The following is a 9,243-nucleotide window of genomic DNA, read 5'->3' on the forward strand; positions in this document are numbered from 1 at the left end:
TACAATGGAAATAAAACAATATCGTTATTCACGCTGAATACTGTTGACGCGGAAAAGAGAGATTAGTCATCATTAGAAAGGTGATGAGACAGGCTATCACCATATAGAGACTTGCTAGTAAAAGCAGAAGTAATGGGAAGCATGTCTCCTTCCCTGGATCAACATTATTTAATATTGCGTTCACATGCCTCCTGGCAATGGGGTCCAGCTCCCGCTCCATATGGATGGGAAAACTGAAGCCCGAAGAGATAGACTCAACTCAATCTCAGAGAAAGGAGCAGGCCTACATCCCAGATGTTTTGAAGCCCAACTTTCTCCACTTCCTACTGCACCCAATAGACTCTCGCACATAGCCCATTTAACAAAAGAGACATCTTTTTTAAAAGGCAGTCCGTGCTGACAATTCTACATGGTTTTCTTAACCTGGAAAGTTTATGATGAATTAAACTTCCACTTGAAATGCCACAAAGGCCTCACAATTAGGAGTCTACATGGGATAAATAAATCATGTTGGTTAAACCAGGTTAATTGAATGCAAATTTGTGCCTTCTTTGTCCCCTTCCCAATCATCTGGATTGATTTTGCTTGACCTGGTGGCAGTAGGAAAATTATTTTTAGCTGTCCATATGGGCATCTTACAACAAATAACTTTTCATGGAGGCAGCAGCCCAAGAGGGCCAATGTTTACATTCCCCCAATTCTGTTTCTTGTTCCTCTGCTAGGCACTCACTCACCTGATCTCTTCCCCCTTTCCATTGGGTGGCAGAGGTGTGCTGTGGGCATTTACAACACTTTGTGTTGTCCTTGTTCCTGATGCCAGATGCTGTGGGGGTGAGTAAAGGGGGGACGAGCAGGGGACCCCCCAGAGCTTCAAATCCATTGAGTGCCCCACTTGGGCTCTTGAAATAACTCTCCACTAGCTTATACACTGAGTTACAGAGACAAGAGGACAGGAGTGACATAATATTAATAGTGAACGTTGTTTGGGTGCTTATTATTCCAAGCACTTCACATGAATAAATCCTCACAGTAACCTATGCCTTAGGTTCTGTTATTATCTCCATTTTACAGCTATGCAAATTAAGCACAGAGAGATTGAATTACCTTTTAACACAGATGGAAAATGAGAGTCAGGATTTGACCATCACATGCCCTCTGGCTTTGGCACCTATACTCTTCAGGGTGCCCTACATCAGAGTCACCTGGAAGGCTTTTTAAAACACCAACTGCGGGAACTGACCTCCAGAGTTCCTGATCTAGTACATCAGTAGGTCTGGGGCGTGGCCTGGGGATTTGCATTTCTAATTGCTGTTCAGATCAGGCTGATGCTGCAAAACTGGGGGCCACACTTTGAGTGCCACCAGCCTACACTATCTTTCTTTAACCCCCATCCACGCTGAGACTAGACCAAATGTGCTACATCCCTTCCTGTTTTTCTGAGGCACCCCCAGGGACAATGTCAGCAACAATCAACCTAATAATGTGCCTCAAGTGAATGAAACTTCCTCTTCCCATTCCCCCTTACTGTTTTTGAGGAAAGTATTTCCCACAAGTCTCTTCTCTCCTTTAGTTTTTGGCAGCCTCTCCCAGGTTTGCCCACACGGGCCAGGCTACTCTTGGGGTTCTGTGAGCCTGGAGTGGGGGAATAGGTTCTGCTCAAAGCTTTCGCAAACTTGATTTTTACTGCCAAGGTAGATTCATTCATTCAGGCAACAAAGAGTCACTGTAGGCCTACTGTGTGCCAGGCCCTCTGCAGGGTGCAGGGAAGATTAGATACAGTGCTAGGGAGAAAGATGTGGTCTCTAATAGACAGTAAGATAGGTGGTTGGTGATTGATGCTTTAAAAAGTTTTTTGCTCTGGTCGGTGTGGCTCAGTGGATTGAGCGTCAGCCTACCAACCTGAAGACTGCTGGTTCAATTCCTCATCAGGGCACACGCCTGGGTTGTGGGCCAGGTCCCCAGTTAGGGGCGTACAAGCGGCAAGCAATCCATGTTTCTCTCCCTCTCTTTCTCCTTCCCTCCTCTCTCTCTAAAAATAAATAAATAAAATAAAATAAAAGTTTTTAAACTAAATAACGATCCTCATGAAAGTTGCAGGGAGATGGCTCTAGTGTGAGTGATTGAGTCTTGCCAGGCCCACACTCCTCACCCACAGAAGCTGTGAGATAATCAGTGTGTACTGCTTAAGCCACTAAGTTGGTGGTTATTTGTTACGCAGCCACTGATAACTAATACAAACTCTTTAGTGGGTAATTTCCCTAAGTTAAAAAATAAAACCGGCCATGATCGGGTAGCTCAGTTGGTTAGAGCACATCCCGATGCACCAAGGTTGTGGGTTTAATCCCTGGTCAGGGCACAAATAAGAATCAATCAATGAATGTATGAATGAGTGGAACAACAAATCAATGTGCTTCTCTCTCTCTCTCTCTCTCTCTAAAATCAATCAATAAAAAAAGAAATAAAAAACCTCCCAAAATTCAATTCCTCTGTCTCACTAGCCATGTTTCTGGTGCTCAATAGCCACATGTGTCGAGTGGCTACGTATCGGGACACAGCAGCTATGGAACGTGTCCATCGCCCCAGAAAGTTCTGTGGACGGTGCTGCTACAGATCTGCTCACACATGTGAGGATACGGACACACAGATATCCAGGGCAGCAGTGGTCACAGTAGCAAAGTGAGTAAATATGTACAATAGATATAATTGCTGGTATGTCCACTCGGCAAGGAGAGGAATTTTTCATCTATTTGTTTACTGTATCTTTAGCTTTTAAAACAGTGCCTAGTGTTTTAGGTAACTCCAAATATATTTGTTAAATGAATATATGGCTGATAGGGAATGATCTTTGAAATATATTTTTAATTAAAATTACACCCAGATGCTGGGGAATGTAACTGGCATGTATTTGTGTATGAGGAGCCGATGCCTGGGGTTGAGGGGTTTCCCAGGAGGCCAGGTATTCAGGGCTAAAGCTGGGAAAGTCCCAGGTGCAGGGGCTCAGGACGCTGCTGGAAAGAGTGCTGAGAACCCGGTACCAGTGTCTATTGTCAGGAAGGGCACCTAGGGGCCTGGGGTCTGGGTTCTGAGCCTGGAGGAAGACTTACTCTCATTCCCTTACCTTTGAGTTGTCTAAACTTTTCCCCTACTGCATTTCCTAAACTTGTCCTCATCACTTTGTAAGTAAAAATGAAAGACTATTGCAGTTGGCCCTGTGGGAGAATAGTTGAGATGATGAGATATGACCCCAGCCTTCAAATCATGTAATCCTCAAACCCTATCTCTCAGTCTCAGGTCACATGTAAAACTTATTACTGTACTTATCTAAAGAAGGCAGAATTTACACCATTATATATTACTACACTTATTAATCTATGGGCAAATAATTTTATTTTGATTTCAAACTGGTAAGAGATTCAAGATGCCAAACCGGTAAGAGCCATGAGGAGTTTCCACCAACACCAGTAGGGGGCACACGAGTACCTCCGAGACTCAGCTGGTCCAACTAGGTGAGCACTGCCTCCCTTACTCTCTCCAGTTCCTTGAGGTTTTACTATCCCTGACCGTTATGACTTGCAGTTCTTAGACTAGAAATAAAAATGAAATTAAAAAAGGAACATAGTCCTGGATTGCAAGGAGTTTTAACATGGGTAACACTGATGTGTAAATATTCATTCAATCGATAGCTTCTATGTGTCTGGCATTCTATTGGGATCGGCAGTGTACGATTTGGCAAACAGGAAAGACACAGGGCGGTGACCACATAAACACAGCTGTTCACCATTACTCCACTGGCTCATTGTTACACTTTATATTATATCAAGAATCAGCCACATAATGAGGTAAAAAACAATGATCCAGTATGATCTGACAAGAACTAGAACTGAACAATGAATATTATGAAGGCTGATTGAAATAAGGATTTAAATCCACTACTATCAGTGGCAAACAGCATATATTGTGACTTGAGGCATTGACTAATAATAGAGTGAAGTCATCACAATTAGCAAGACATTAAAAAAAACTAAGTATCTGTCCTGGCTGGTGTGGCTCAGGGGGTTAAGTACCGGCTTGCGAACCAAAAGGTCACAGGTTTGATTTCCAGTCAGCGCCTGGCCTGTGGTCCACGTTCCTGGTTGGGGGCACGTGAGAGGCAACTGATTGATGTTTCTCTCACTCTCTTTCTCCCTCCCTTCCCCTTTCTCTAGAACAAAACAAAAAACCCCTAAGTGTCCATATGTAGAAATGGAATTGCTGGGTCATTTAAATTTATTAGAAGCTGCCAAACCAAACCATTTTCCCGATATTTTCCACCGCCTCTAACAATGTATGAGTTGTTCCACCGCCTCACCAACATTTGGTTGTCTGCCATTTTTATTTTGGCCACCGTAGCAGGTGTGTAGTGGGATCTCAGGGCTGTAATTTTATTTTCTTTTTAAAAAAGTATTTTATTTATTTTAGAGAGAGGGGAAAGGAGGGGAGGGGGAGAGAAACATTGATGAGAGAGAGCAACATCAATTGGTTGCTTCTCGCAGACCCTCAACCAGGGACCTCCTGGCCCGCACATGTGCCCTGACTGGGAACTGAACTGTCAACATTTAGGTCCACAGGCCAGCGCTCAATCCACTGAGCCACACCAGCCGGGGCTCGGGGCTTTAATTTTCATAATGATGGGTGATGTTGAGCGCATGTTCGTTTGCATGTTCGTTTCAAGTCTTTTGTTCATTTTTTTACCAGGTTGTCTTTTTTATTCTTTAGTTGTAGGAGAGGAAATATTATTTTACATGTAGGCTATTATTTTTGTAAGTTTTTATTTTGGAATAACTTTAGACTTACAGAAAAGTTGTGAAAATATTTTAAAGAACTCCCAGAGACCCCTTTGACAAGATTCCCCAATTTCATCACATTTGCCTTATTGTTTTGTCTCTCTAAATACGTGTGTTCACACACACATATACACATCTAAATACATGTATATATACTCTTTCCCTAAAACATCCGAGAGTAAGTTGTAGCCGTGATGCCCCCGTTACTTCTAAATATTTCAGTGTGTATTTCCTAAAAAGAAAGACATTCTCTTATAAAACCATAATGCCATTATCAAAATGTTTTTTATTATGGATATATATATTTATTGTGGATATATATAATTTGCCATTTCGACCGTTGAAAAGTGGATAAGTCAGTGGCATTAATTACATTCACAATATTGTGCAATCATCACCACTGTCTGTTCCCCAAATTTTTTCACCACCCCAAACAGAAACTCTGTACCCATTAAGCAATCACTCTTCATTCTCCCCTCTCCTCAGCCCCTGGTGTCATCTAATCTACTTTCTGTCTCTTCAGGTTTGCCAGTTATAGATATTTCCTGTAAGTAGAGTCAGATAATACCTGTCCTTTCTTGGCTGGCTTATTTTACATAGTGTGTGTTCCAGGTTCATCCATGTGGTAACATGTGTCGGAACTTCATTTCTTTCTACGGATGAGTAGTATTCCAACGTATGGGCAGAACCACATTTTGTGCATCCATTCATCTGTTGATAGATACTTGGGTTGTTTCCACCTTTTGGCTATTGTGAAGAATGCTGGTGTTAACGGTGGTGCACAGTGTTCTGTCCAGCCCCTGTTTTTAATTCTTTGGGGTGGATACCTAGGAGAAGCATTGCTAAGTCATACAGAGTTCTATGTTTCACCGTTCGAGAAGCCACCATACCGTTCTCCACAGCCGCTGCAGCATTTTGCGTTCCCATCAGCAGTGTGCAAGGTTTCCACTTTCTCCACGTCCTTGCCAGCAGGTATTGGCTCAGTTAACCCCTCGCTCATTCATTGGGGGTATTTACTCCAATTAATCCTTCATAAAGAAATCAAGTCCCGCAGAGGTTAGACAGCATGTCCAAAGTCACACAACTGGGAAGTGGCAGAGCGGGGATCTGAACGCAGGCCTTTTAGCTTCAGACTCTACTTTGCCTTCCGGCCTTGGAATAACATTGCTTTGTAACAAAGACGACCTGTATGTAGCTCTCCCCGGCTTGCCTCAAGGAAAGGACAAAGATGGCTGGTTCCAGAAACAGTCCTTTGAAACCCAATACTTTAAGAGACCAATATACTACACACCAGGAGCTCATAACCTCCGGGTTACTGTTTTCAGGAGCCGTTTAGGATCATCCAGATGAGGTGCTGGCTGAGCCTTTGACATTTCCAGCCTTATGAGTTGTGTTTCCTTGGAGCTGGCCCCGGGCTGGGTGGAATCTGATAATAAACAGCCCTTAGCCTGCTGGGTCACCTGTAGACTTTTGCTACTCTCCCTCAGCAGATGAGAAGACCTCGAAGTGGTTGGCAGTTGGGTTTATTTTGAGAGAATAAGGGGGCGGGGCTTGCTTACTGCTTGTGAAGAAGGCTGATTGTGCCAGCTTTCATTTTAAGACAAGCCTTCCTCGGGGTTACTAACTGCCCCTAGCCCTGCCTCCACTGGTGGGTGGTCAGAATGGATTCTGGGCTTTGAGAACCAGATGGTGTCCTGAGCCCCCCAGAGAATTAATGTTATACAGCAATGATTCTCATCATGGATAACCTCAGTTGCAGGCTTACTCCCTTCCAGGAACTGAGTGTTCTTTCTCTGCATTATCGCATTTAATTAAAAAGGACCGACAATAATAGCTAATGCCTAAATGTACTATGCCAAGTGCGCACCTGGACTATCCCGTAACCTGTATAGAAGTAGGTACTATTGTTATCTTTCTTATCTCACAGATGAAGGAACTCAGGCACAGAGAGGTCATTATATGCAGTAAACACCAAAGTTTAACCCAGGCATGCTGGCCCCAGAATCCAGCCTCTTAGAGTGGCTTGCCCAACTCAAGAGGGCTACTAAATGCTGTCCCAGGGACTTCAACCCAGGTCTGTTGGCTGTGGTGTCATTTCTGTTCCACTGTGCCATGCTTCTAGGGACCTTAAATGCTGATTTCTTACTCACCATAGCCTGTTGCCTCCCAGCACCAAACGCCTAGCCTGGAGAGCAAGGTCTGTGATCACCATCTTTCTTGCTCATAGACCTTCAGTGGTTCTCAGGTGCCCACAGGGTCAAAGTCAGACTCAACCTAACATTTGAGGGCCTTGGAGACAGACTGGGCTGATCTTATCACCCTGATTTCCCAGCTCGCCTTGTTCACTCATATTTCTAACCAGATAAATTGCTTGTTCCCTATCTATCCTGACAGCAGGGGTCAGACCTGGCACCCAGGGCCACAAAGCTCTGGGACATGTTCCTCTGGCAAACACATTACCCACCCCCCAACAGGTTTTATTATACAGAGAGGGTGGGGCTCAGCCCTTCTTAGCTGCTGCCTTCCTCTCGGCTCCTCTCTCTTCCTCTTGGCATGGATGCATGTCCCCACCCTTTTCTCAATGAATTTCAGGGCCCTCTTGTCGTTTGAGACCTTGAACAGCTCCATGGTGAACTGTTCCTAGCAGGCAAAGCCACACACCTCTTGGATCATGTCCCACACAGACTTGGTGTGCTTGGTGAGGAACGCGTGGCAGTGGCTGTGCCTCATCTTCCTCCATTCTTTATCACCTTGTGGCCCTTGCTGAGGCCCATGGCCATGGGGTAGCAGAGTGCCATGGCTGCTTTTCCTCAATGGCTGCCGCGGTGGGAGCCAAACACAGTATTTTATGTTGTTATTTCATGTTTGGTATCAGTACGGGATCACGGTTTCTTTCTCCCTTCCCTCCCCACTAAGGTATTATATATAGTCTGATACTCTCATTATTTATGTTGATGTTCAAATTATCCCAGATTTGGCTACTAGGAACCCCTCCAACCTGGCTTTTGTGTCCTTTTGACTTGTCCCATTATTCTTTGGGCATTTCCTTACTTTCTGGCTCAATGAGATGTTCCAGGCTCACACCGCAATTTCTCTGCCCCAGCCCTGAGAATCAGTCATTTCTCCAAGGGTACTTGGTTTCTTTTAGTGGAGGAACGTTATTTAGAAAGCAGGATCTGGGTGCTAGGTGCTTGTTGCTGCAGGGGTGTTATTTCTTGTGGGCTCTCTCAGCAGACGGAACTAGGAAGTACATTTACACATCATGTTTATAACTGAAAAGTTTTGCTTTGAAATCTGGACTTCTAGCTCCTCTTCAGAAACCTAAACATCTGATCATGATCAGCAGGGAAATTGGCAACAATCAGCTGAAGCATTGCAGGGGTTCAACGAGATCTGTTTTCCCACCAAAGTATTTATTGAAGGCTCCCTGTGAGTCAGGTACTATGTTACGCCACATTAATACTAATGTCTGGTACTATACAGTATGAGACCACCCGACTCTAATACCTAGTTACGCCCACCTGGTATGCTTGGAGGCAGCTGAGTTTCCATTTCCAGTACTTTCTTTCTCTTGCTTTCTTCCCGCCAGCTGGAAGGCAAGCTGGAGACCCCTGCATGTCCAACTCACTCAAAGGCCAGCTCAAATGTGACTTCCTCCTTGAGACTGTCCCCAATTTGCCATGTCACAGGTCCCCTCTCTAGTCTCTAAGCTATAAATCCTCATAACGTCTACCACCTTCAATTCTGAGTTATGGGTTTTTAGTTCATCCTCCTCCTAGTTTATTAACATTCTTTCTCATAAGGAGACCATACACTCCTCGAGGGCAGGGGCTGTGTCTGTTTTGCTCACAGTGAAGCCCTTTAAATCTATCGTCAATAAAAATTTCCATCAGAAACAATTACTGGTGAACCTCTTACTGTATGTAAGGCAGATAATAATGATAGAAGTGTGAGTAAAACAGGTCTAGTTAGGTCTTCAGGGAGGTAACTGACTTCTGGGGGAGAAATAAGTTGAGGTCACATAAGATGTATTTGTGGAATGATTTAAAAGCAAATGATCTATATTTTCATTTTTGTCCCCATATATATGCACCCTTAGACAACATGTAGTATGGACCGATGTTTTGTTTTCCATTTCAGGGTTTGTCTTTCTTTTTTTACCACTCCTCCTGTCCTGCAGTTATGTGATCCTTTTCAACAGATACATAGTGGCCATTAGTATGGATACACCATTCCCCTTCTGATGGACATTGGGGATGTTTTTGGATTTTGTTTTTGCATTGCAGACAGTGACGTAACAGGGGTCTTGTGTACTTGTTTCTCTGGTAGAGACCAGGAAATCAAATTACTGGGTCATAGGATTGCTTTTCTTTTTCTTTTTCTTTTTTTTTGTTCTACACACATCTGTATTGTTGAAATT

Source organism: Desmodus rotundus, chromosome 6 (genome assembly GCF_022682495.2).
Source record: "Desmodus rotundus isolate HL8 chromosome 6, HLdesRot8A.1, whole genome shotgun sequence".
NCBI classification, from domain to species: Eukaryota; Metazoa; Chordata; class Mammalia; order Chiroptera; family Phyllostomidae; genus Desmodus; species Desmodus rotundus.